This window comes from Cydia pomonella, chromosome 12 (assembly GCF_033807575.1).
Source record: "Cydia pomonella isolate Wapato2018A chromosome 12, ilCydPomo1, whole genome shotgun sequence".
In the NCBI taxonomy this organism is placed as follows: Eukaryota; Metazoa; Arthropoda; class Insecta; order Lepidoptera; family Tortricidae; genus Cydia; species Cydia pomonella.
The window spans coordinates 8901654-8929117 of NC_084714.1; the positions used below are offsets into that span (position 1 = coordinate 8901654).

General features: G+C 37.8%; 1 protein-coding gene across 1 annotated transcript in view; it reads right to left on the bottom strand.

Annotated features, from left to right (window-relative positions):
- The window catches only part of LOC133523465 (ataxin-1-like), a 36572-nt gene extending 9314 nt beyond the window's left edge, over positions 1–27258 (bottom strand). The window contains exon 1 of the mRNA XM_061859064.1: positions 26698–27258. The gene's annotated coding sequence lies outside the window, so the exon portion shown is untranslated. The remainder of the gene's footprint in view (positions 1–26697) is intronic.
- Between the last annotated feature and the right edge of the window lie 206 nt (positions 27259–27464).

Consider the following 27464-nt stretch of genomic DNA (forward strand, 5'->3'; position numbering starts at 1 on the left):
GCTGCTGCCGGTGCAGTTACAAATTGAGGACCTTAGTTTTGGGACTAGGAAGTTTGGAAGTTTTAACTTTTATAACAAAGTGGGACCTAACTTCAGGACCTAGGAATTCTAAACCCTTAAACCAAGTTACCTATGTTGAGTCTGTTTGATTTCGTTGTAAGTATATGATACTTAAGTTGTAATATAGAATATCATTAAATATATTTCTGTAGCTACAATCCTTACATTGGTTAATTTTTATTAGTATAGCAGTAGTAGTACCTACTTATTATTTAGTTATATTTGTAATATTATTAACATATTAACATGCATTTTGATGACATTGTATAGTAACAGCGTCTGCCTAAAAAAATATATTAAAAAAGGCTTAATAAGCACAATACAATACATCGAGCTAGAGTGATTTCTATTCCTATGCGCATATAAAATATCTGTCCACGTACTCCATGTTTAAAAGGTGCGCATACAATGCTTACATTGTGCTAAGTATAATAATAAAACGGTTGGTAGCGCGTGCCGGGCGGCGTTGGGCGGGTCGATAGGGCGCCGCCCGTCGCCCGTAACCTACTTCCGGCGCCCATGACCTTGCACCGCCATTCACGTTGCGTCCCCTCCAAACCCACACCCCCACCTCCCACCCTCCAGCCGCACAAACTTTCATAAATGACAGGATCATTTTGCTTTCCAGTTTTATTGAAACAAGCTGCGCGTGAATTGGAGATAAATATAGTTTATTGGTAATATTTTTGTGTAGGCGTACTGATAGGAGTTAATGGATGTTTTGAAAAAAACACGGGTAGGCGGTTTATATGCAAAACCACTGTTGGCACTTTCGACTAAAAATATTCAAACAACCCATTTATTTCCCAAGTGGCCCAGAAACGATGCTCAAAAATTTATAATGAATAATATTCGTACCTATACATATTTTTTAAAATGTCATTATAAATTAACACTACAGTCATCTAACTGAAATAAAACGTATTATTTTTCAAAATGTTCTCTTTAGGCTTTCATACAAAAACTTAAACCACTGTAAAATAATAAAAAATATGCACTTGGACATGTATTTGGGCCAGCTTGTAGTTTCATTTATATTTTATTTTATTTATTCTTAAATTAACACTTACAGACAGGCTACACATGCTAATTGCACGAACGTACTATTAGATCTAGGGCAGTAGTAACACAATATCATTAATGTATGAAACTTGAAGTTTTGATAGACTCCAAGTACCGGATGCTAATGGAAAGAAATTGAGATTCAGTGCTGTGAAGCATATCCAGTTTGATGTCGCTTTGCATTTGTGACATACCTACTCCATCTCCTTGTATGAATTCAATTGATCACGCGTGAAAATGAATGTTCTTTATTTGCTATATTTCTATCTACATTATCAGCCTATCGCAATACTGTAAAACAATGATGCTCAGTTATAATTCATTCAGATGATTTCATCTCAAATCTATCTCCATCCATCTTCACATACGACGTGTAGGAAAAGCATCTTTGTTCTTTGCATAATTTTATTATGAATCAGTCGCTAAGTATTCGACAAATATGAGAAGCAAATGTTACTACAACGCGTATTTGCTTTGGGAGATGATGTAAGTTGGGACGAGCTTGTTAGGAATTCTTACCTGTCATCGACTCGGCTTCAGGTTAGTTGAGTGGAACAAATTGTACCTTAGTGGCGTCATTGATTTTAATTTCGTCTATGCTTAGAGCAACATTGCACATACTTGAGCACACAGCACAGACAAACGTTTGACAAAACCTAACTTTTTGCCCTTTCTTATGAATACGTAAGGCATTATTAACAAGTTTGTTATTTAATATCAAATGTTGTTGTGTAAGCTAAATAGCCAAGATATACCCAAGACCCGACCCTCGCGGTCGCACAACTCGTTCCTTATAAAGCCTCTAGTTTCCATTAGATAGTATTCTATGAACGTATTGATGACCATGATAGAATCGAGAGCGTGTACAATCACTCCATCGCGAATTACATTATCGCTCGATATCGCAGTGATACGACTGTGAATGGTCCTGAATCAAAAGGTTCTAATGGTGAAAGTGAGTGGGGTTTCGTGGAAGGGAGAAAATGGGGAGAGAACTACAGACGAGGCAGAAGTTGTTTTTGTTTTGGTCCCTTTATACTACGCATCAATGTGTTGATGTCGTCTGACATTTACATGTATCCGATAAAGTAGGGGCGTAAATTTTGTTGACAACTCACAAACAGACATTGTCGGATAAAAAGGGCTTTGATATGGTTCGATATCGGCTGCTGAGGGAGAAAGTCAATAGAATCAGTTTTAAACGTCAACTTCTATCAAATTATGACGTTTAACATAATACTTGCAAGTTGCACAGTCTTTGCTATCAAAATCGCTGCAGAGTTATCTTGATCTGACTCTAGTTACATATGTATGTGCTATAAGTTAGTTAATATTTTAATTTTAAGTTTGTATCTTTTTTTATTTTTTTTATTTTAATAAATAAAAATAAAAAATACCTATCCTATCCGAGTATTCTACAGAATGGCGCCAAAATTCATTAACAACGTTTTTTTAGGAATATTTTTTTTTCTTACACATCTTTTACAAAAACAAAACTTGTTATCTTCAAAATATTCTCCTTTAACGTTTGTTTAATTTATCAACTACATGCCTCAGTACAATTTTTTTTTAAGCATATTTTTGGTATGATATCCGATAGATAAAGCCATCCATAAAACATAGGTAAACAACGTGTAAACAACACTAATTTGTTGACTGAAACTCCTATTAATCCAGTTTAAAGATAAATACAGCCATCGGCAGAAACCGGTAACTGGAGTACGGACTAATTGGCTCTGATGCTTATCCCGTTTCGCGACTTTATCCGGCCTTCGACAAATTGCATATTTCATTGTGGTCTCTCAACAAATATACTAAAAATTAGGTAAAAGCCCTGCGAAGATTGCAAAAGTATAAATGTTTAGAACATGATTAAAATTATGAAATGTGGGAGAGGAAATTTACTGACATTACGACTAAAACGCTCGTAGGTAATATTAGAAGCATAATTTATGCAAATGAAGATGAAGAACAAGAAACATATAAGAGAAATGAATACCTAGTCATGTTATTTAAGGCAAAAGGGGGCTGTTTACAAAATTTGGTAAAACAAAATTAGATGGCGTGATCCTCAAGTCCATTAGGTACTATTACACTAGTACGCAGTACGTACTACACCTACAAGAGTTAAGGATTTATGAAACCTTGTCGGAAAGACGGAAGAATACGTGTAGTGTAACATTGGAAAGGCATTGGTTGTGCTTATTACGTGGATTCAATGACAGATTGCGGAACGGTATGATAAGGAAACGAAATTGATTCAGCCAATGATCGAGTACTTAGATAAGCCGATGCCAGTGTGAACTGACTACGTAAACACTTTTGTAATTATATGCAAGATTGAAAACAGCGATTACGATAAAATGTGTGTATCTTCGTGTATTATGTTATGAAACATTATTGTTACATTTTGTAACAAAGTTTAGCTTAGCTCAGGTATGTACATATGATTTAAGGTGTTTTCCATATAGTAATAGCTGTCTCTATATAATCGAAGGTCGCCGATCTACATTAAATACTTAAACTGCTACCGGTTTCTCTACAGACGTGTTCGACCGATGCTCGTGGTATCATTCAAAATTCTCACATAAAAAGAATAACCAACTAAAACAAACATAAAAGTTGCTGCAGCAAGACACCAATAAAAGAACCTTTCAGTTAAAATAATTAGTACCTCCAACACTACAAATCCTCTCTGTGCTCAGCAGAGGCGTATAAATAGTTTATGCAGATCTCCATCAGTGCTGTTCATTTTATCATCAATTTAAGAGACACCTGTGTATATCGACTCCCAGTCACAATTACACGAAAAACCGCAAACGTAGCAATTAGCTACCGGTTTGGCTGCTGGTCATGATTACTGATACCGGCTCGAACACTTCGAACAGCTATTTACAATAGTAGTTAAATTAATTTGCATTGAGCGTTACGCTGAGTGATACCATCGCGATCGCACCTGTTCTCGCAGCTGTCGCTACAATATACGACAATAAACGTACAAACAACGATATATTACGTATGCAACATATACTACACCAGCGCGTCATTTCAAAAATAACTTTATATTTATTGTATTAGAGTTGACATTTCAAATACATCAAGAATTTAGATATGCCATTAAACGTACATACCTATAGATTATAGATTTTATTTTCAATGCTGATCGTACGAATGAATGAACGCTATGCTTGCCTAATGACTACATATTTATGCACGTTTTATAGAGCAGGGGTTTCAAACTTTTTTTCTGTTACGACCTCCTTGTATTAGGGATATCTGCATCGCCCTTAAAAAGCCTTCGCGTCGCTACAACTTCGATATCGTTTTGCTACGTCACTTGGTCTTTAGAAAGACGTTGTCTATGCACAATCGTTTATACACGATTAGTTTTCTCTTCGCCAACTAAGGTCCAAGGCAGTGTTGCATAGTCACTAGAGTATTAATTTGCTAACTGATAGGACCAAAGGCTTGCAATAGCGAGGAAGGAGGTAATTTTGCCTTCAAGTACTAACATTGTAAGATTAATATACTAGTCCCTCAATGTGGAAATACAAATAGAATTAGTCACAGTTCATGTAACGCAAATTGCAGTATACTGATTAGTAGTTTTTTGGAACTTTTAGCATGAAACGAGCAATTTTTTTCTGATCATAAAACTAGTCAGTTATTGTTAAAGTCAACTATAATGCAATTGTTTGTTGGATTGACATAATGCGATATACATAGTTACTTTTTACAGTACATATGGTGCTTCTTTATCGCACTAGTGTGATAATTAGTACATTACGTAACTATGGCGAAAATTTAAAGGGTGATATATGTGCGAATTTCCTATCCCATTTTCGCACTTGTATCGTAATGTACTATTATGTGCCTATACTGCTGTCATGCAATGGTATGTACATAATCGCTTAAATCAATACAAAGTCCAATAAACAGCCAACATAACCAAACTCATCAACTTAGTAACTAAAGTAGCTTAGGTAGGTGTTAAGTATCATCCTTGTTTGGTAAGAAAAAATATACAGGGTTAATCCACTGAATAATCTAGAATCATACTCCTATTATTTGTCAAAGACTTAAGCGTTTTAAAAGCGTTAATCTCTGGCAGTAATCGGTATAATGATGTGATGTGTATTCGAACCCTTTTGGGAGGCTCGAGCTTGCACACATTTAAGCCGCAGTTAAGCAGATTAGCTAGCGTGTGCCGTTTAGAGTACGTACTCGTACAGTCACATACGGTTATTCTACGCAGTCTTTTGACAACTGCGTTGAAAAAGTCATAACTCATAATTTCTACACGGTCAAATTAACCTACATAAACGCTTGCCAATAAAAACCTGGTTGGTATTCTACTTTTTTGAGCGCATAAGACAATCCTTATTCTTAATGGTGGTTATGTATTGTTATTTTGTATTATTAAAGTTCAGATCCAAGTTGTAAACTTAAAATTAATTAGGTATATTTTTTATCTGTTGTGGGTTATATATTTTATTTTATAAAACATGTAATTGCTACAATCATGTTCAACTGTCTAAAATATACACATAGCAAAGCTGTACACAGTGTATCAAGATCCGGTCGATTTAACCAAGTTCGCTCTTCTACGAAGTCGCAGTACTGATATCAACTAAACTGTGAATTAGACGATGCCTCGCAGCGTTTATATACCTAGTTGTATGTAGAGCGAGTCGTGCTCGAGCGCTGAATGAACTGTGGAGTCACGCGACGTTACGTAAAGTTTCCACAACATTACTTAGCTTTACTTGTTTGCGGTAAAGCTGACGCGTTAATTGCTTGCCGTGTATTCTCAATGCTTACTGAGCACAGCCGTATTAAATGCTCAATCAGCCAGTGTAACTGTGGGGAAGACATCCGTAACGCTTATGAGTAACTGGAACTCACAATTATATTGGTTCAAGAGTTTATGACTGTTTAAACGATTGGAACAACTCTGTGCGGCTGATTTTAATATTAACGTTGCATTTTGATTGGTATCGGACCGGCAGTGTGTTAAGGACAGTAGGTAGCTCTAGTTGGCAAACCGTGAGGTCTTGAATGCTATGCGCTTTTCAGTCGGAATTGCCTTTTTCGTTAACTGCATTGCGGCCTTTCGGAGAACGAATGTTATTGAAAACTTTATAATTGAGAAATGTGCATGAGGAGACAGAGACTAGCCAAAAAAGCAAAATTTTCCGGTTACCATACAGACCATTAAATGACCGTAAACATACGTAAAAACTTTGACCAATAAATAATGTCAAGTAAATTAATTTGTCGAGATCAACTTAAATTACCATAATCTCTATAAAGAATATATCACTTCCGGTTCATACCTACATGTATCTAATAAATACAACGTCTGTTCTGTTTGTTAATTGAATGGTGTAAGACAGGGGTTCCCAATCTTTTTCAACATGCGGCGCAGTTACAAGTTTAGTATTTTGCAACGGCGCCCTTGTACATTTAAAATCACGGTCGAAAAAGAGTGACACGACGCTACATTATTTACCGATGCGAGCGCTCAAATAGGTACCCGCGAATATTTGTGGTTTCGGATAATGATAGAACTCACGGCGCCCCTCTTTACTTTCTACGGCGCACCAGGGCGCCGCGGCGCACACTTTGGGAACCCCTGGTGTAAGATATAAAGAGACCATTTTGCCAATAGCGATTTAGTCGAAAAGGAAAACTATCTAGGCAGTAAAATTACTAGACTTTGAACTCAAAGCGGACAAAGAGATGGAACGTTCCTTTATATGACCAATTCGAGGTTTAACAGCAGTTTTATTGAGCGGATCACGCAACAAGCGGCGAGGCAAACCACCACGCCTACGTGCGTAGTGTACGCTCTAAGGACAATCTTGTATTTTAATCAGGATTACTAACATCTCCAAACAGCCGATGCTACGGTTAGCACTCAAGTAATTTAAATTGCGGAAAGCCCAATAAAGTAATACTTATATCATCATGATGTCCATGATAACGGTAGTACGGATAATGTACTGAACTTCATTTCTTGTGAATTTATAGACATCTAATTCGACCCAGCTGAAAGAAGCGACAGTTATCAGTCAAAAAGACTAATAACAATGACTACCTTCAGTAAAGATGACTTAAGTACATACCTATGTGATTGTTGGGCTATAAGGACAGAACCGAATTTTAAAAAGAGGAAAGCAGCAAACTAGAAAGAGGGTTCGGGCAAAAACCGAGATAACTCTGGGTATAAAATGATACATCACTACACCTTATAAAACAAAGCCCCCGCCGCGTCTGTCTGTCTGTATGTTTGCTAAACTCAAGAACTACTGAACGGATTTTCATATGGTTTTTACTTATGATATATAGAGTGATTCTTGAGGAAGGTGTAGGTGTAGTTATAATTTGTTAGGGTTTTGTGGGACCCGTGCGAAGCCGAGGCGGGTCGCTGGTTTAATATAATATACTTATTAGTTCATCGTATAAAGACCATTATGGCTATGTTTGCACATTATACAGCCCATACATCTAACAAGTTGTAGGTAACTTGCGTTGTGCCTTACTTTGTATCTACATTTGAATCAAACAACCTGATATTACATATGATACGGTAAACAAGAGGTAACGTCTGACTACGTTAGGTAAAGGCGTTATCTTCAAGCCCTAGAATATTTAAAGCAAACGCGACGAGGTGGAAACTCAAATACATAAACATGTGCTGTGTCGTGTGAACAGGTATCCATATTTATGACGAGAAGCTGCGGACGCCCACGGCCGCAGACAGCCGAGCTTGCTGGCGCCAGCGCTGGCGCAAGTGGCGCAACAAGTAACGAGTAACTGCCACTCGACTGGATAATCACTCGCATCTTAAAGTATGTTAACACCAATTACTCACACGTGCGTACGTTAAAGGCGGATGTAGACGTGAGTGCCTGCGGCTCGTATGTAATTTAGCCGCCCGAAAAAAACTCTTTATTTTTCATAGAAAACTCGTTCCTATAAGTATCCTACTTACAAATAAATTAAATGTGGTTGTGTTCAACATTGAATTCGTTGCTGTTTATAAACACGAGTAACACAACACATATCTGTGGTTATTTCAGGAAAATATTTCCAATACCAGTTTATTTCTCTTGTATCGCATTGTTTATTATTCTAAAATATAAGTAATAATATTGTTTAGACAAAAAGTATTCTAACATATAATTGTGTGTAGGCGGTCGACCGACCCAATGTTTGATCAAGGTCTTCAAGAATCACTACCTACTAGTCGTCCTAAAGTATGCACTTATGTACATATCTTAACAAGTCATTTCTTATTCTTCACACCCATGTGTAAAACACATACGCTCTACCCTCAAACTTTCCACGCTATAAAATTATCCCAATAACGAAATGTGCGTTTTAGCATCTATAAACCTTCATTGAAGCCGTTTCACAGTTCAATTGAAATGCAAAGAACTGGAAGCGTTAAAATACATTCAAATTGCATTCAATTAGGAAGTTCATTGACCGGTGACTGGCAATTAGCTAATTTGGTTTCAATCTAGTTACTACTTGGACTTCATAGTGCTACGTTGCAAGAATTTTGTGCGTGTAGCATATATATATCATCTAGTCAGTGGAATGAGTAATATTTGCACGTGGAATCTTTGTCTTTGAGTTCCATTTGCTGTAAGAAATTCAAGCAACAACGTTTTTAATAACAAAACTTCTATGAACACAGACATATTAAATATGTTAAAACGGGTCACTCACGTATTTTAAGTCGAAAACGCTCGACATGTTTCACTCCGTTCCGAGGAGTGTCGTCAGGAGCTTGCGTTGACGGAATAGTCTAGTCTACGCCGGTTCGTCAACGCAAGCTCCTGACGATACTCCTCGGAACGGAACAACGTTTTTAATCAAATCTTTTATGAACTTAAGTCAAGAGTTACTCTGTAAGTTGATTGCCTTCATTTCCTTGTGGGAAATTCTCTTTCCTTTGAAACCGAGTTATAAACAGGTAAATAATAATATTACCTACTCGACTATTCTGGAATGGAGTTGTTGGGATAAAGTCCTAAACAATACCCTAAACTTTGAATCGTTGTATTTCCTTTATGATTTGTTTGTAGCTTATTACAATATTATTCTGTGTTCTAAATTTAATAACGCAAATGTCAAATCGCAGAAATACCTATACCTGCTATTGGAATAAAATATGTTCATTTCATTTCAATTTAATGTGAAACAGTAGCGGACGACTTATTAAAAAAAATAAACAACCTGAAAGTAATCATATTCAAACGATCGATGGAGCGAACTATAAATAGAAAAAGGGCGAATAAAATAAAAAAAAGTTGTTGATCTTGGTTGTGATTTCGCTACTGGGGCCAACCAAGATGCACGAAACAAGTTATTTCGGTATTATTCGGTAAAATGCGATGCGGATGCGAGGCAGGAGGCACATTCCAACTATATAATAAAATCTTGATATAAACTCAGGTGCATCTCGCTCGCTGAAGTATATGAGTGAGTGAGATACAGTGAGTGACATACAAATCAAGGCTGTATTTTTAATATTGGAAGGCGCCTCCGGACCGTTGCTGCCGGCGCCCACGTGGCCCGTGCTAAAAGATTATTATTTGAGCTATATTACTCTACATAAACAGAATTTAACACAATAAACTAGGCTGAAACATTTTTTTTATAATCTTGTTACAGATTTAAGCTAGCCATATCATAAAGCCAGGCGCTCTACCAAAGTTCAAAATCAAATATAAAATATTATCCTTGAGCAGCTTTACTACGAAAAACCTGCGGAGGAGTGCCGACCGATTTTCATTACGCGTGGAAGGTTTTTTGCAAGTAAAATTCTTCCTTTACGTTTTTTCGTTGCTAAAATAGCCGTGCATGATTTCTACTTTACCTACCGATTTTAGCTACTATGTGTGGGTAAAGTGAACGGGCCGAAACAGGCTAAAATTATTCACAGCAAACTCACTTAGGAAGATGGGAGTAGCGAAGCGTGAACCTACCGGCCGGGCAGTTGCGCCATCAAAATTAAATTCCCATTGAACCTTCTAATAATGTTTCAAATGAAGCGGTTGAACCGTGAAACACTCGCTTCACAGGCTGCTGCTCCAGCACTCACTTTAATTAATGGCAGCATAACTACTCTAGTTTTAGAACTCCCATTCGTTCTGCGGCTTGAACACCAGTTTGAACGTTAGTTGCTTAGTGTAAATCTTTTACTGTACTATTTTAAAAAGCTTACAAAGGTTACCTAGTTGTCGAGTCAAGTCCAAGTAAGAAAAAACCTGATGCAATTACTGTCTGACGTCAATAAAAGAACAGTTGGTGACATGTACGCTTGTACACATCTCCTGGCTGAAACGAGCGCTGGTGTCGTTTAAACGTGATATTCTGTTTACCCGAGATTTTATAATCTAAATAGCAAATAACTTTAACCTTTGAGCTTACGTGTATAATTTATAATTAAGTTACAAAAGGCTGTTTCTGTGCGAAAGGAGACTGCGTGCCTGAGGCCATTAACAGATACGAGGTTATCACAAAACGAGGCCTGTTCGTGAGACAATTGAGGGACTTTACTTTCCTTTGCAAGGGAATTCTACAAGAAAATTCTTTGGAATCATTGTGCGTATGTGGGTTGCTGCCAATAAAAGTGATAGATCAATCAATCGGCTTGAATAGCGGTCAGCCACACGACCTGCTTAGCTTCGCCCATGGCTTGCCAAACATGCGGCACACACGAGTGTTTTTATTCTATTCACTTTCTGGTGCATGCACATGTCATCTGTATGTCTAGACTCTAGATAGCCTAAAGAAAACAAACATCGATATCTACGTATAAAATTGGAATGTCCAAGTCATTAATGTCATGATAGACTTACCTAGACTTGACTCGCGAGATAAATTGTAACTTAGATTCCATTCTGTTCAGAGTATATACCTAAATACCTAACCACAAATACATGAAGTGCGAACTCAAAGCCACCTAAATGAACTCTATAGAATTTTGCGTCTAAAACCCTGTGCAAGACTACTCATTGAATATATACTAAAACGTATCACCAGGGGGGCGAAACTGATCCTTTTCTTTTGGGCATTCTCGGCTCCGTTTGGCTCAAAATTACTACGAGCAATTACTAGGGTTGGCACAACTTGACGTCCCTTTGCGTGCACAATCACAGATAAGATAATGAATTTTGACAACCCTAAATAGCCGAAAGGGATAGTGCCATATATTAGAAAGGGACAGCCTAATTGGTACCTGAATCGCTGTAAAACTTCGGTTTTGTAGGAAGTTTATTTTCTGTGCGTACCTACTTTGTGGTATCACGGCTGACTTCGTCAGAACAGCATTGAAAGCTGAATATTCTTACATACCTACTATGACTGAATCCATATGACTGAGAGTTTACTAGAACCTTCAACAAACCTTCAGCAGTATATGACTCGGTCACTCATTGTTCTTTCACCTTCTGCATCCAAACGTATCAGTGCTGACCTCATGTGAACAGTTACCGCTTCTCGTTCGGATTCCATTCTAGGCATTGACACGCGTAGGCAACTCGCCATCCCTAGAATACTAAACGCGATAGTGCTGAGGCCGTGACTAACCCTTTGAGGTATTACCACCGATTGTATGCTAAGTAACCACCAATACGTTGGGCCAAGCGTCGATAATGGTCTATGCGACTTATTTGCACCAGGACCAAGTAAGATCATATTCAAAGTAACATTATGAACAAATGGATGTTTTCTTCAGGAACCTTTCTTTCTAACCTTTTCTCCGATATTATCACCGCGGTATCGAAGCTACTTGTACTACTCCGCTTGGTCTCTGGGATCTTTTGTGAGACTTTTTTCTAGTAACCGGGTCGTTATCTTTTGATGTATTGTCCATAGAAGTGACCTTTTTCTTAAATGTGTTTGACTCTTATATAACAATACGTGCAGAATGTTGTTTTCCATTTCCACAATCAGTAACGAAACTTCGCGTTCAAAACATTCCATTATCGTATGTTAATAGTTCGCTTTAAATGAACAACCGGTCATTTTTGTTTTGTATATTCGCTGTCTCTATGTGATAATTTTGATTACTCGTAACTTGCTTGAACATCGGCGCTATCTTCAACAATAATATTATGCTCGAAATATGTAACTATTTCCAATGTTACCTTTTCGTTCGAGATTGCTGGCCAAGTGGCCATACAACGTCGCTAAGCATCTTGTGAAGTTTATATCAAACATTGCACTTTCCTTTACGCGTGTAGCAGGCCGCTATCTAGATATATTACTAGTTGCATACCGCCTACCTACATAAATTATTCGTATCATGTTCGGCCGATAAGATAGCGGGCGGCAAACAGCTGCTGTCACAGTATCAAGTGGGAACTGCATATGACATATTTTCGCGTAAGTATAATGTTTAAATTAAATATTACACATGAGATAAAGCTGTCCGGTATATCAGTGGTCACGTAGACATTTTCGACTTCATTTTAGGCAAATACTATTTATCTCTAGGCCGCCGTATTTATAACCTCGCTGGCATGAATCGATATTCCAGACTAGACTTGTGTACGAAAGCCAACAATGTTTGTTACCAAGGTACTACCTTTTAGTGTCAATATTTGTATTATACAATTTAGTAAGGAACTGTGCCACGCTCAGTAACAAGTGGCAACAATGTATATTGAAAGGAAAGCGTAAATAATAAATATTTGGAAGTGAGAGCGGGCAACGCGGATGTGGCGGGCTGACGTCACAATGGCCGCGCATGCTGCGGTCATCGTGTTGACGGTCGCGCACGCGTTCTTCAAAGAACCTTTGTCAATGGGTCGCGAGCGCCTGTTTTCAAAACGAATGCTTCACGGAACAAGACGTAAGTCCGGACCGGACGTCGTCGACCGTTGCTGATTTTCGCCTAGAAGAGAAACCATGATAGACCATGATGTTCTCTTCTACGTGTATCGGCCTCTAACAGCGCTAGCTAGCGTTTTTCAAATAATGTTTACCAATGACTTGCGAGTGACTCTAATCAATACAAATTCTTCTCGGAATGTCGCCAGTTGCCAATTTTCATTGAAAGAATCCACACCGGATTCTTGTTCTGTCTTATTTGTCTTGCAGACTAATGTGGAACAAGCTTCTAGATATGGAAATACTTAATACCTATCTGTGTGCCGACACTGCAGCAACCTCCTCGCCTTTAATGTGATTTCATATCATGCCACCCGTTTGCGTGGGCTAAGGAGCTCTACGTTAGGAACGACATTGCAGTGAATTGAATATACGGCGAAGTATAGAGATAGGTACAACTTATCTCTTCCACTAATATCAAGTACCTAGCCTAGGTAAAGATACTAAGGATAGTTTTCAGTTAATGTGCATGGGATTAGTTAGGCATGCTTCCTTTTTCACGCGTCCTATATTGCAGGTTTAACTTACAACCGCAAATCCCATCTTCTGATATCGCAGCAAATCGCAACGCTAACTACAAAAAGCTAGTTCTGGTGGTTCAATAAATTAAAAGACAACATTGAACTTGAACGCGCGGTGCGTGCGCGTGTGACGTCACGATACACGTGCGCGCCGCGGCCTTGCGCTCGCCCAGCCACCACATCACCCGTGCTAACTAACCGTGAACGCTATGCTAACCTTGCCTAACCCACACCACTCTTAACGAACTATGCTATCAAAATTGCTATCGAAACTTAATTGACGCCGGTGTATGTAATTACGAGTAAAAATTCATATACTACAAGTTATGAAGTTTCTACATCTCACTTATCCTTAGCTAACCAACTATTGGCTTAAGTAACTAGCTTTGACACCGGTGTATTTACGAGTAAAAATTCATATACTACAAGTTATGAAGTTTCTACATCTCACTTGTCCTTAGCTAACCAACTATTAGCTTAAGTAACTAGCTTTGATAGCTGATATCAAAACTTAATTGGCTACGCCGTGTAATTCTATTGGTAAGTATTTACGAATCCCAATAATACAGCAAGTTGAAGTTGCTATATTTCTATGTTTTCACTTTTAGACATTGTTTCTTGGAACAGGTGAAAACTATTGTTCTTGTGTATGTAAATTCAGTTGTTTTCCGCTTTGTAAACTAAGTAAAATTAGCACTTATTATATTCAAATTCAAAATTCGAATGTACCTACGCAGGTTTATCAGTAATGTCAAAAGTTATCAAGAATATGTTTTAGTTCAAGCCGGTATTTATAGAGGGCGTACTCCTGTAATCATTTAGTTAGAATTTCGTAATGAGGACCCACAAACATCTTATCGGATTCTATTTATGGTAGTGACGCCACTCAGTAATTGCGTTACTGTATATTAAACGCCTTACTCTGAATTGAGATCGTCGTACAATTTATAAAACCATCAATTACCTAAGTATAGGTAGGTTAAGGTAATGTAGCATCCGTGTTACTGAGATACTAAAATAAACACAGCAGAAACGGTTGTGGTTTTCCTATACATGATCGATTATTCCACAAACGCAATACACTTGGACTTTAATGCTATCAATTACTGGAATACACTTATTAGCATCGGAAATACCATTAATGTTCTTAAACAGGTTAACACAAACACGTTCTTGTGAGACAATTGATCTTTTTTGTTAACTCAATCTTTCTAACAAGCTTTCGAAGGTCAAAGTTTAAATGGTAAACCGCGAAGATCTAGCGATTATTGAACATATTAACGTTTTTATGTAAGTGACATACGTCACTGTCATGTTAGACTCGCTTGTGATGATCATTTAATACTTTAGTTCATTTAATAACTATGTTTTTTTGTATACTACGTCGGTGGCAATCAAGCATACGGCCCGCCTGATGGTAAGCAGTCTCCGTAGCCTCTGTACGCCTGCAACTCCAGAGGAGTTACATGCGCGTTGCCGACCCTCGTTGAGCTCTGGCAACCTTACTCATCGGTAGAAACACAACACTATGAGTAGGGTCTAGTGTTATTAGTAAATATTTAGTATATATGTAATGGAATTGGGCGGGACATGTTGCCAGGCAGAGTGATGGCAGGTGGACCAAAATGTTGATGGATTGGTGGCCGCTGGCCGTGCTCCGGATGAATGAAACGCCTGGGCTTCGTTGGCTCGTGTTGGGTGGATGACATTCGGAAAATCGCGGAGCACTTCTGGATGAGACAAGCCGAGGACCGGGATAAGTGGCATACACGAGAGGCCTATGCTCCGCAGTGGGCGACTGGAGGCTAAAATGATGATGTAGTGCGAATTCGGGGAAGCTGCATTTAGCTAATCATTGGTCGTCGTCGTCGGGATCGAAACTCCTAATATATCGATTATAATATGTATACCGATTGCTTCTTCTGTTAAAAGTACCGATAGAAAATTCTAGACGTTCTGTAGGACTTATTGTGTGATATCGATATCACAGACTTTCAGTTTTGAACTATACCACGTTCGTATACTTTACTATTGCAACTAAGCTGATCAGTGTAGCTTACTCTAGCTCACTGATCGTTTCCGCTGCAGGGTCATTGCACTGCCAGGGTTCAACCGTGATAACAACGTACCCGCCAACCGGTGCGTCAGGTCAGTCATTCGGGTTCAAAACTGCCAATTGCTCACTACAGAGGGTGATCCTAGTTCCAACTAAAATAGTATTTTTGTAATAATTCATTATTTGTCAACCTCTTTAGTTAACCGATATAGATACTTGATAATCAGTACAGAATGTCTGACTTTCATCTCATTGTCACTCAACTGAATAATAGTTTATTAAATAATACATATTTTAGATTTTTTATAATGTCTTTAACGTATCAAGCGCAAATTTTCCTACGCATCAATAGATTAGTTTTCTCGATTTTATAGTGTTATAAAAACAACTCCCTGTATATTAAACTACGTCATTTTTGCGTCAACGGCATGAAATGTACGGGCTCTGGTCATGAGCTTCGACTTCCATTCTCCAGACACAAGTAATTGGTGTATTTTTTTTAATCATGGAAGTTCATCTGTCGTTGGAATCTATTGTACAGTACAGCAACGTAACGTGCTTTGGACTTTACGTGTATCCTTATTTGATGCTTCGCTCGGTATGGTTCATCTCTGCGTTAATTCAGCTACAAACGATAAATCCCTCGTAGGCAAACGTTGGATTTATCGTTTCTTTGCGCTAATACCGTGAGTGGTGTGACTGTTCTTTATTTTAAAGTTATTTTGTGAAACAAAAATTATAGTTGCATTTTTGTACCGATTGGGACACCTAGTTGCGAAGTAATTACATTACAACGTTTCTCTAGTTTATTTTTTAAGAAGGAAATAAAGTTTACATAAACCGCATTATTCATTGGCTATTATAGTTACCTACTTTTGAGTAAACAGTAGGCTACGTATTATTATTTTATCATTGAATAATTCATTCATTTACCGGCAAGAGTACCGAACGCTATCTGGTTAATAAGTAATTTTATCATTCAGCCATTGTAAAACTAATGAATGATTAAATGAAATTGCGTCAATTAGTCATGCAATAGACAAAATTATATTTTGTAATACTCGTAGTTTCAACACGATAAAAACTTATTACGCGCGCTCGTAATGCTGGCTGCAGTTAATAATTAATATTGAGACCTTATATCAAATTGAATATTTTGTACTTACCTACTTAAATTTCAGTAAATGCCTGCTAAACTAAAAGTATCATTTTATACTCAAGCAAAACTTTACCAGTTCTCTTAACTTGGTGGTAAGCATTACTGAAGAGTAAGTGTTGAGAGTTGAGATATTTGCTAGGTACTTTATAAAATAACTCCTTCTTGCAAAGTTAGGTAGGAGCTATCCTAATGCGCTTTATCTACTCTTCCTGAATGTCCAATTTTTTATTTAATTTACTGACATAATTTTTGTAAACATCAGTAAAACTAAATTATGTCTACCTGTAAAATCGTGTTGCTTTATCTCCAGAATACAAATAGCACACAACTGAAGCGAAGAGTTCACTAATTTCTCAAATTTGTCACGAGTGATGTAATCTGTTGTTGCCTCTTACTTTTCCGTTGATAAATGTCGGATGATTTTTATTTTTTACGTATACATACAGTTTAAAATACCCGTTAACTTTTAAGAGCCTGATATTTTGAGTTTTCGGGTGTTTTTATTAATCCATAAGAGTACAAATCTCGGTTTAAATGTACTTGTAGAAATATTCGAGAACTAACGAAAGATCAGACCTGATTTGGCTAAAATTGCATAAGGACTTAAACTAACAACGCTACCATTCTTTTTTTAGTTTATTTGCTTTTAGAAAAAAAAATTGTTTTAATTAATGCAAATTGCACAGTTTTTAGTTTTGGTTTCGTTTCATAAAATTGGCATGAAAAACGGCATCTGATTATTTACTCGTAATGTCTGCTTGCAACCTGTTAACACTAACGAATTAAATTGCACATTATCAACGATGTAACATTCGCCAAGAAGGCGTTTTGCTATTTGCCTATCGCATTCTACTTGCATAAGCGTTTCGCAAGTCCATAGTACAGCGCGAAAGCAGTGACGCAACGCTGCACCCACCAGCCCATTGATTAGAGCTATAAATGTAACACATTACATTACTTAATCCGTTCTTTATTTAATTAGTGAATCTCTTCAATTCCCGCTTTTGAACTAACTTCTTTACGGGTGTTGAATACGGTAAAGCGTGCGACTTTTAAATGCAGATTGTGGGCTTGTAATTACTATCTATGAATATAACACTTCACTCACCTTAATCTATTTAAGTTTTTGGCTTAGTTATTTATTAGCGAGTCTCTTTTGTAAATTCAATCTTCCTGCGATCTACAGTGGACATCAGAAATTGAATTCAATTTTTATTCTTCTTATTTCTTAAAAAAGGTATATTTCCATCTTCATGTTCCTGATGTTGTCTTTTGCCTTCCTTTCAGAGCTTAAAATTTAACCCGTACAATCTCGATTGCATAATTGCATCGGTTCGTCGATCACCGCAACCTTTTCATTACCGGAAGTTCGATACGCATATGAGAGAATTTATCGTTTTAATTTTCCTTTACAACCGCTTCAGGCTTCTGCATATAATTTACCAATCAAGATTGATATTGATAGCGAACTCATTCTTTATGTGTAGTAGTAGAAAATGTTTAAGTGACATATGACTGTTGTAGATACGTAATTAGCTGCATCATACCATTCTGAATTTTCCTTCCTTATAGTTACTTTAACAGTTAGCATTTTATGTATATAGACAAGTACACAAGTCTTAGTTTAGTATGTCTGTGTAACAAATGTAAGATTTAGAGAAATCACCAACGGTAAATGGCCAATCGATAATTTAGGGGTTCATAAATCACAGTCAGAATCCATCCGCAGTGAAAATGATGAATGGAGAACAAAAGTGGTAGGTCGTGTGAGCAAAATGTCACTTGCACAGCTTGTAGGAAAAAACGAGGGTCCATTGGACTTTTTAATAACATCTCAGAATTCGACGACAATCCTATATGGCCACTTTTAGAAAATGGAAAATTTCGTTGTTTACTAATTGCATTGAATATACCCATATCTAATTCGAGATGGCTATATCAAAAGATTGTCCTTGATATGAGCTAAACCAAGTCTAATTACAGTCCAGATTGTGATCAGTAGGTAAATACCTACTCACACATTTTTATACGGATCCAAAAAGTAAACTGGCAAAGTTCTATTCCAAATTAAAAGTGGCTGGTATTTAGGCTAAACAAAGTTACTGAACACGCGTTCCAATTTGTCAGTAATATGTGAAACATTTTTTTGTTTGCGTTGACACTTGTCAGTGGAGCCGTTATTCGGTTCGGCAATTTTAGAAAATTCATTTGTTTTTAGAACACTATCGATTTTCGAGTTTTGGGGTGTTTCAAACATAGATTGGCAATATGCTCAAACTTTGTAACGGCTAAGAAACATTATTCAAAAACACAGGAGTGGTCTCGTGTATTTCCTAACTTTCACGAGAAGTGAAACCAACTTTTCATTAAGTCCTACGGAAAACTTTTATAGGTATTGTTGTTAATTGTGAATTGATAAAGGTTTTATAACATTTTATTTTTGTTTATGAAATTTTCTAAGAGAAATTTCGCAACATTAAAAAAAAATTCTCGGTGCACAGTCAATTGCACACTCGACTTGGATAACCTAACGTAACATTGTTTCTGTTACACACGTGAAGATTTATCCGTTATTATTTTTGAATGCTGCTTTAAATAGAGTAGCCGTTGGGCGTTTACGGCACCACAATATATGTATGCTGTTTCCGTATGTTTATTGTTAGCTCCGAAAAGATACATCTAATTGTATCCTGTGCGGGCGGCACTTGTTTAGACCAGCTTTTTAATATAGTTTTATGTCCGTTATAGGGTTGTTTAACCATTTCTTGCTTTAGCATTTACACTAGTACAGTTTGAGGGGTGTATTTTCCAAAGGGCTTAGTTTTGTATGGTTTTCATAGATAAATAAGCACTTTTGAAAAGACACTCTTCGTTTGTTAAAATAACTATTGAAACACGTCCTACTAACATACTCAGTAGATGGCCCATTATAGAAGGGGTTTGTACTAACACAAAAAGTGATGTTTTAATAATGTAAAATCCCTAAAAATCGGGGTTTAAGTGTGACCCAAGGGAACATAACCATGACAGCTAGTGACAAGAAAGTTGACTCATTCTATAAACATAAAGGCGGTGCCACACACATGCAATTTCATCAAATTGTTTTTATTTAATAATACCTATAGTTCTTATAGCTAAAACGTAATAATTCTTAACTTGTTTATAATACAATAAGAAAGCGAAGGTAAAGTGCAACCGCCAGTCACAACTCAAACAAAGGGCAATATTGAAAAACAACACCCTTTATACACTTCATTGTTTATAAAGTAACATTGAGTGTTGCTTAGTAAATAAATGTTGAATACTACCTAGATCGCCAACAAAGGTATGAAGACAGGTCCTTTGTTCGCTGAAGATAAGTTTTAATGTCATAGTCATATCATTCACCTTTAACAAAAGGGGTCTAAGTGCATTTAGGTGAAGATATTCCAAGAAGAAAGCTGATATACCTACTTATTTTTAAGCAATATCAGTAAATAAAAACAAACTGTATTCGTTTACATAGGTAATTTTATTATCTATGTGATGGATGAAATTTCACCTTTTTATATGACATGGCGCTCTCTAAAATAACAAGTAAGTATAAAATAATGAAAATAAAGCAAGCGGGAAACAGTAGGACCAAGAACATGAGGCAAACATAGAGAATGTAGTAGAGGAAACGTTCTCTACCTTCTTTCTAGTTCTCTAGGCTCTAGTTCATAGTATTTTATTGATATATTTCCACCTTTTAAATTGTAATCATAAATGGGGACACTCCTCAAACAGTGCAAACTTTTCTGCTATCCTTTTACAAAAAAAAACAATAAATTTAAGTTTGACCCAGGACTGTCTTATTTCAAACAAAGACAGGAAGAATTTTGTCTTACGCTAGTACTAGCACCCAAAAGAAAGGGTCGATTATAATTTTACTGGTCCTTACTGACTGACAAGTTGTGTTTGCCAGACTAATTAGCTATGCTGGGCGTTTTCCGCAAATCGACAACCATTGTGCCTATTTTGTGTGAAAACGAGGTAGCGCTTCTCTCGCCACCCCAGCTCCTCCACGATACCTAGCAGTGTCTTCAGGTTGCTAACTGCCTCCTTTAGTGTGCACGGAGTCCTAGGTATTTGTTGCTGTATACTTGTACCTGTTTACAGTCTAGGAGAATATGTTTCGCTGTTTCCTCTTCTTTGCCAGACTATATTTCTAAATTGATTAGCTTTTCGTTTTGAAGCAACTAGTGAAAATCATGTACTCTTAAAACAGCCCAGCAACTGAACAGTAAACTAAGATCTTCATAAATACTTAATGGTTATTAACATTATACAAGCACTACCCATCTACGTAAATGAGTTCGTAACTCAAACCCCATTTTAATTAAGTATATTGATCGTTAATTCGTTATGTAATATATCTACAATTTACTTGTTATCATATTCGTCTAACTCGTGTAACCGGGATTGCATGTACAAAGTTTTAATATAATTGTTTTTTTCTTGTTAATAACTTCGTAACAAGCTATTCAGCTGTCATTTAAAACAAAATATTTATTCTATTATTATTCTTAGATTTTTCGTATTACATACTTAAACAAATAGCTTTAAAGAATCTGTTCTGATAAAAAATGAATTGAATGTCTACATCAAAATGAGATGTAGGGGCAACTCAATATTCTCATATTCTCCTGATATTATCAATTTATTATATTAACATTCAGTAAATATTCGTTCGACGCAACCCCAACAGGTAAATTATATTTGTTTCATAAAATAATCGCACGCAGTTTAGTTATGGTGTTACATCGACGGAGTGAGGTAAAACAGTAATTCGTAGTTGGAGTGTTTTGAAAACTCTATGATCGTCTGCAAACGCAATGCGACACGCTCTCGATGTTGACACGCAGTAATAGGAAACCGTTGGAAGCGTGAGAATTCTAGTATTGTAGACTACTTGTAATTTGACTTTATCTTCTATCTTCATCTTTATAATTTTAGAGATTCTTGTTGTTGCAGTATTAATTAGTACTTTCTTAATGTACATTATTTACGACTCTTGTCTACCATTTTTTTTTTCAACTTTCAAATATTTTAAATTATATATTGACCTTTAAAAGCTATCTCAAATAAATCATTAACATTATTCTGAATGACTCAACTCAATATAAATTATAAAATTCTCGAATTAACATATGTATGAACCATAACACCCGTTATCATTTATCAATTACACAACAAGTGCTACCTACTATTTTTCCGTAACATAATTACTAATAAATAGCAGACAATTGATTATCCCTGCAAACAATTCATTCATGTGACTTAATTGCCTTCGCTATTGTACTTGACTTGAGCCTGTATTTAGAAGCAAAATGTTCAGGTATGCGAGCGTTATCACAGCTGATAGCTGTAGTAGGCGGTAGCGGCTCCTTGATAACCGCACGCTCACCAATACAACCTCACACATGCTCACTGTACATCATTAACGCTATCCGTGTGTGACACCGTGTATATCTCTTTGTTTTCTTTGCAACCGCCGCTGGTTATCTGACAACTGGACGTTTATTTAATTTAGCATCGTTTACTTTGCAACGAGACCAGGAATGGAACAGGCCACCAACTTATCACTCCAATAAAATGTCGTTCGGACGACACACACTTATCTCGTTTTATCAGTACGAAGGTACTGAATAATTAGCTTAGTAGTAAGTCCTTATCTTAAGTCAATAATACATGCCATGTACCTAGTTTGTTTACTTTATTAGGAATCTTTATTTACTACTTTAGGGGAAGTACCTACTTGGCTTCTCATTTAGTCTGTTACATAATAATTTAGGTGTAATATTTCTTATATTGTCCCACAGTTTGTGAAACTGAATTAATATTCACGGCTTTTATATTCCAGTACTCGGGAAAATAATAACATAAATCATCTGTGACAACAACCTGCCTATCTAGTTGTTGTTGCTAGGGTATTATGGATTTATGGCACAGTCTCTTTCACTTGTTTGTTTTGAATACCATCAGATTCATGCTTGTGGTTACGTAACAGTGTCTCGTTTATATGTAAGTACGCTCTCCGCTTCGTTAATCATTGGACTTGCTACGTAACAATTAGCTATGTCAAAGGCCAGCACGGGCGCACACGTAGCTGCACGAGGCATTTACTTTATTACTGACTTCAGAATCCAGATTATCAGCATCGGTATCACATTTAAACTTAAAACTCAATGAGTTTTTAACCTTATTCAATTAATAAGTTATATTCTATCTCGCTTTTGATTTAGTAAACTTTTTTATTCATATGATTGTTTTATTGAATGATCAGTATGATCGTTACACTTAACTCCCCTCAATTGCTTTTCTTTTGTTTATTGACAACTATAATTGAATACAGTCAAAAATATAACGTATTGGGTACCTACACTACCTACCTTATAACTTTGATTTTAATAGTTAACTCTTGAGCGTAACCGCGGCTAACTTTATCTCTTCTAAAAATAACAGGGCTCGAGGCTTACACGAGCGCAAATTTAATAACGACCCTGCTTGGATACTTTATAAAGCATATTATGTTAATTAGCAATAGTAACAAGCCTAGTTTGTAGTGGCCAAGGAAACCCACAGGCTTTTAGAAGTATTGCTTACTGTTTCTCGAAACCTTAGCTGTGATTTTGGATAGGACTTTGTGAAGTTAGCTTTATTAATAATGAATATCTTAGAGATGAATACAGTAAATCACCGCAAAGCATTCTAATATTTCGTTATTATCATTTATATGTTGCTCATTGCCAGACAAAAAATATAAGATTACCGTACTCTAAAATCCAAGCAATATCTATAGGCCCGCTAGGTCGGTTGGCGAGACCACAACGATCAACAAATAGTGTAAGCTGAGCCTAGTGGGCACTAGGCGGGCGCCAGGACTCTGCCGAGTTTCATAGTCAAATCTCCTGTTACTTTTACATTGATAGTTCTTAATCTCGCCACTAAAGGCGCATTTACAAAGCAATTCTAATGTAAGCATAAATAATGTAAACATTATAAGATTAGATATTGAATTCCTGTCATCCATGGTCATGGACAATGGTAATTTGATTCCTGAAATCAAATGCAGGTTACTACTATAAAATACCTAGTCTGGCCTCTCTGGTGAAATCCATCACGACGCCCAAGCCCGAAGCTGCTTGGGCAAAATGGCGAGAAGACCTGTGACATCTGTGACCCCTGGATACCGGTAAAGGGCCTTGTGTACAGAGCATCATCCGCCCAGTCCTACTATATGGTAGCGAGACCTGGCCTGTCCTAAGACATGTCCAGCAGCTTCACGTCACCGAGATAAAGATGTTACGATAGATGTGTGGCGTTACGCGATTAGATCGTATACGTAACGAACACATTCGTGGCAGCTTCGGAATCCGTGACATAGCGGATAACCGGACCAGTAGACAACGTCGGAAATAGATACCTCGATCTCACTGTTCAAGGACCTAGATCACGTAAACGCGGTAGGCCTAGGAATCGGACATTGGAGAGAACTATCTCTTACCTGAGGATGCCGAAGACCGGGCAAAGTGGAGAAGATTGAGTAGGAAAGCGGACTCTGGCGCTAAGCCGGGAAAACGCTAGGTTGAAGAAGAAGAAGCCTGGCTGTCTATACCTGACAATATAATAATTCAAACATCTTTGCTGGTATCAACCCGACTAGCCGTGGCGATGTGCTCCCGCAAGGCGGGCTCTTTGGCGTAGCCTGTTGTTATGTTTCCACCTATAGCTACCACCCGCCTATTGGGTTACCTGGTATCTAAGCAAAAGTTACGAGCGCTTACTGGGCGGATTCCTTCCTTCTAAATCATACTATGCATAATTTTCCGGAGTCCTGTGTTAATCTGTAATGTGTGCACTTGTTGTACATTCATCAAATATCTGTCACAAAGGTATGTCACAAGCAGAATATTTGGCCGACGGTCATGACCCATTTTAGAATCGGAATCATGCAGCAGTCACAAACACAAACTGAAGCACCTGGCTGTATCTAAAAATCGTCGTTGTTCCTATGTAATTTAACTTTTCTACAATTAATTTGGGCATTTGTTCTTGGATGTGTAGTAGTTTGTTATGAACTTATGAAATTAGCTCAGCGTACAACTATATTTATGTTTTGAAGTAAGTAAGTAGTTAGTTATGATTGTAAAGAGTCGTCCGCCGCGTCCGCGCAGGGTCGGAGTTTATCTGGCTAACTGGACTGTTATTTAATCGCTTTTCGAGCTTTCGTCTCAGTGTTCCAATACAAATGTGACCTCGAAATATCAGAAGAGCTAAACGTAGTCAGAGATCACAATTATGCTGGTTTTCTCGAGGCTCATACTCGGAAAGCGAAAGATACCGCAGAACTTCTCGACGCCGGCCTCTCCTCGAGTACTTTTCCTTCTTGTTCTATTTTAAAATGTATACTATTAATTACAATTAACACTACTACGATGTTGACAACGTTTATGGCTTTGATCTCCCTTTGGAACTGCAATCACTTATTGTTAATGTTTGTGAGAACCTTTGACCTGCTTCATGTTCCCTTAGAATGCTATTTATTATAGATGATTGGTTTTTAGTTTGGAGCAACTTCATTCACGTGTATTATTTTTATACAGAGTATCTTTATTGTCTTTAGACCAAAAGATTATATCACTTAAAATTATTTGCTTTTGTTCTAGCACACGACACAGGTCCAAAATAACAGGGTTCATCGAAAAGCATTACAAACATACAACAGCATCTGGAGAAGAGACTAAAATGAGTTAACAGCTTAGCTACATATTCTTGCAAGCCGATAAGGAAGGAAATTCGCGTTAGGTATTATGCATATTCAATTGTCGTAAAAGTACCTAACTACATATAAGTAATGTTTACATAGGTATTTAAATAATAGTACATAATAGTGGCACAGCGCTGAGATTTTAGTTATTTACTTGCGGAGACAATAGTAGGTATTTTGATTTGTTATCCTTCTTAAAAAGGAAGAATTTCGTAGGATTTATTTTCGGCTTACCTGCTCATCGAGCAGCTAACTTCCGTTCTCCCAACCATTGTAAGATCAGGTTTATCAAAAAAATGCTGGAAACAGTGGTCCCTACTTAACGAAATGTGACCAAACTCAAGTTGTTCCACTTCATAATTGGATTACTAACGTATTCTATGTCCGTGATATGAAACGTCCTGATTTAACTTTAAAATACCTTTGAGAGGGCTGGTGTTTACGATATCGCGAAATTTGCAAGTAGGATCTCGTCATTATCATGCATTCAAATATTGATGTTTTGATAAAAGATAACGGTAAGACGGTGGGATATATAAATACATTTACATAGATAGAGCGCATATACACTCGAGGTAATCTGATTAAGCTCACAATCTCTGGATCGAGTTCAGATGATATTTGGTCAACTTGAAGAGATCTTCAAACCCTTTATTTGCTTTGGATACGTACTTACGTCTGGAAAACGGAATACGTAATCAACTAATCACGTTCTTTATACTGGCGTTGGCATTGCAAGTTAAATTTGTAGAGAAGGTATGAAAGCTAGATTGAAAAATCTAAAATCTAGTCCAAATGTTTTTGTCCAAAAGGGAGAACGTTATACAAAAGAGTAGGCCAAAACCAGAACAAAGTTTAGGGAAAACAGAAAAAGGGTTGACGAGACAGGTAGCCGACACGGACATGGACGAGGCGCTCAGAAACAACCTAAATAAAGCAGGCGAGCTGCGGGGAGTAGCCGTCTCGACGGACGCAAACCCACACACGTGCCTTGCACATACCGATGTTCCCATACATTCACACCACACGCACACAGGCACTACCCAGACGAAAATAAAATCCACTCGTATGCGCCATGCAAATAGGAAGGTGGCTCGTGCACGCGAGCCGGCCGAATGAACGAACAGATCCTTACGTTTCGTGGCACTGTCGCAAGACGGTCACGGGCGCAGCATCGCAGGCCACGGGTCACAGCAACGTTCACTAGTCGCCGGTCTCATCCGAGGCAGGCGCCGGTCACTCCAAACAGGTTTCGTTCCCGACGGAAAAATACACCGATGACGTTACTAACATTCGGCACTCGCGGCGACGCGGGATTCACTGCGGTCACTGGGCAGGAAAATCAACGAGCGGAGATTAGCATGAATGATATCATACAGTTGGGATGTTTACGCGGGGCGTCCGTTGTCGGCGCAGGTCGCGACGCGACTGGCGTCGGCAGGCGGCACTACGGCGGAGCCCCGTGCGTAGTGAGTGGCCATGAGACGCGGGGACGAGGAAACCCGGCGCGAGTACGCCTGGCCGCGGCAAGGGCCGCGGGCCGGGCGGGGGCGCGGATTAATCACGTAGTAAGTGTTCCCCCCGCCGCCCGCGACCCGCGGCGCCGCCAGAACCAGAACCTGCACGATACATAAATAAATACTAATGCAATAAATACGGACGAGCGCTCGTGGTGCCAGACTGAAACCGGACACTTCTCGGGGCGAAATGAATTCCTATGTGAGCATTGCCACTGAATCTTGGCTGCTCCGCCACGCCTGACGCGTTAAGCCTTTTAAGTCCGTAAAACATGCGATTGAAATTGTGCAACGATAGTTAGAGCTTCCTAAAAAGCGTTTAGGAGCCTAGTATTAAACGCAGTTAATATATTTAACTTTATGAACGAATTTTTACTTCAAGTAT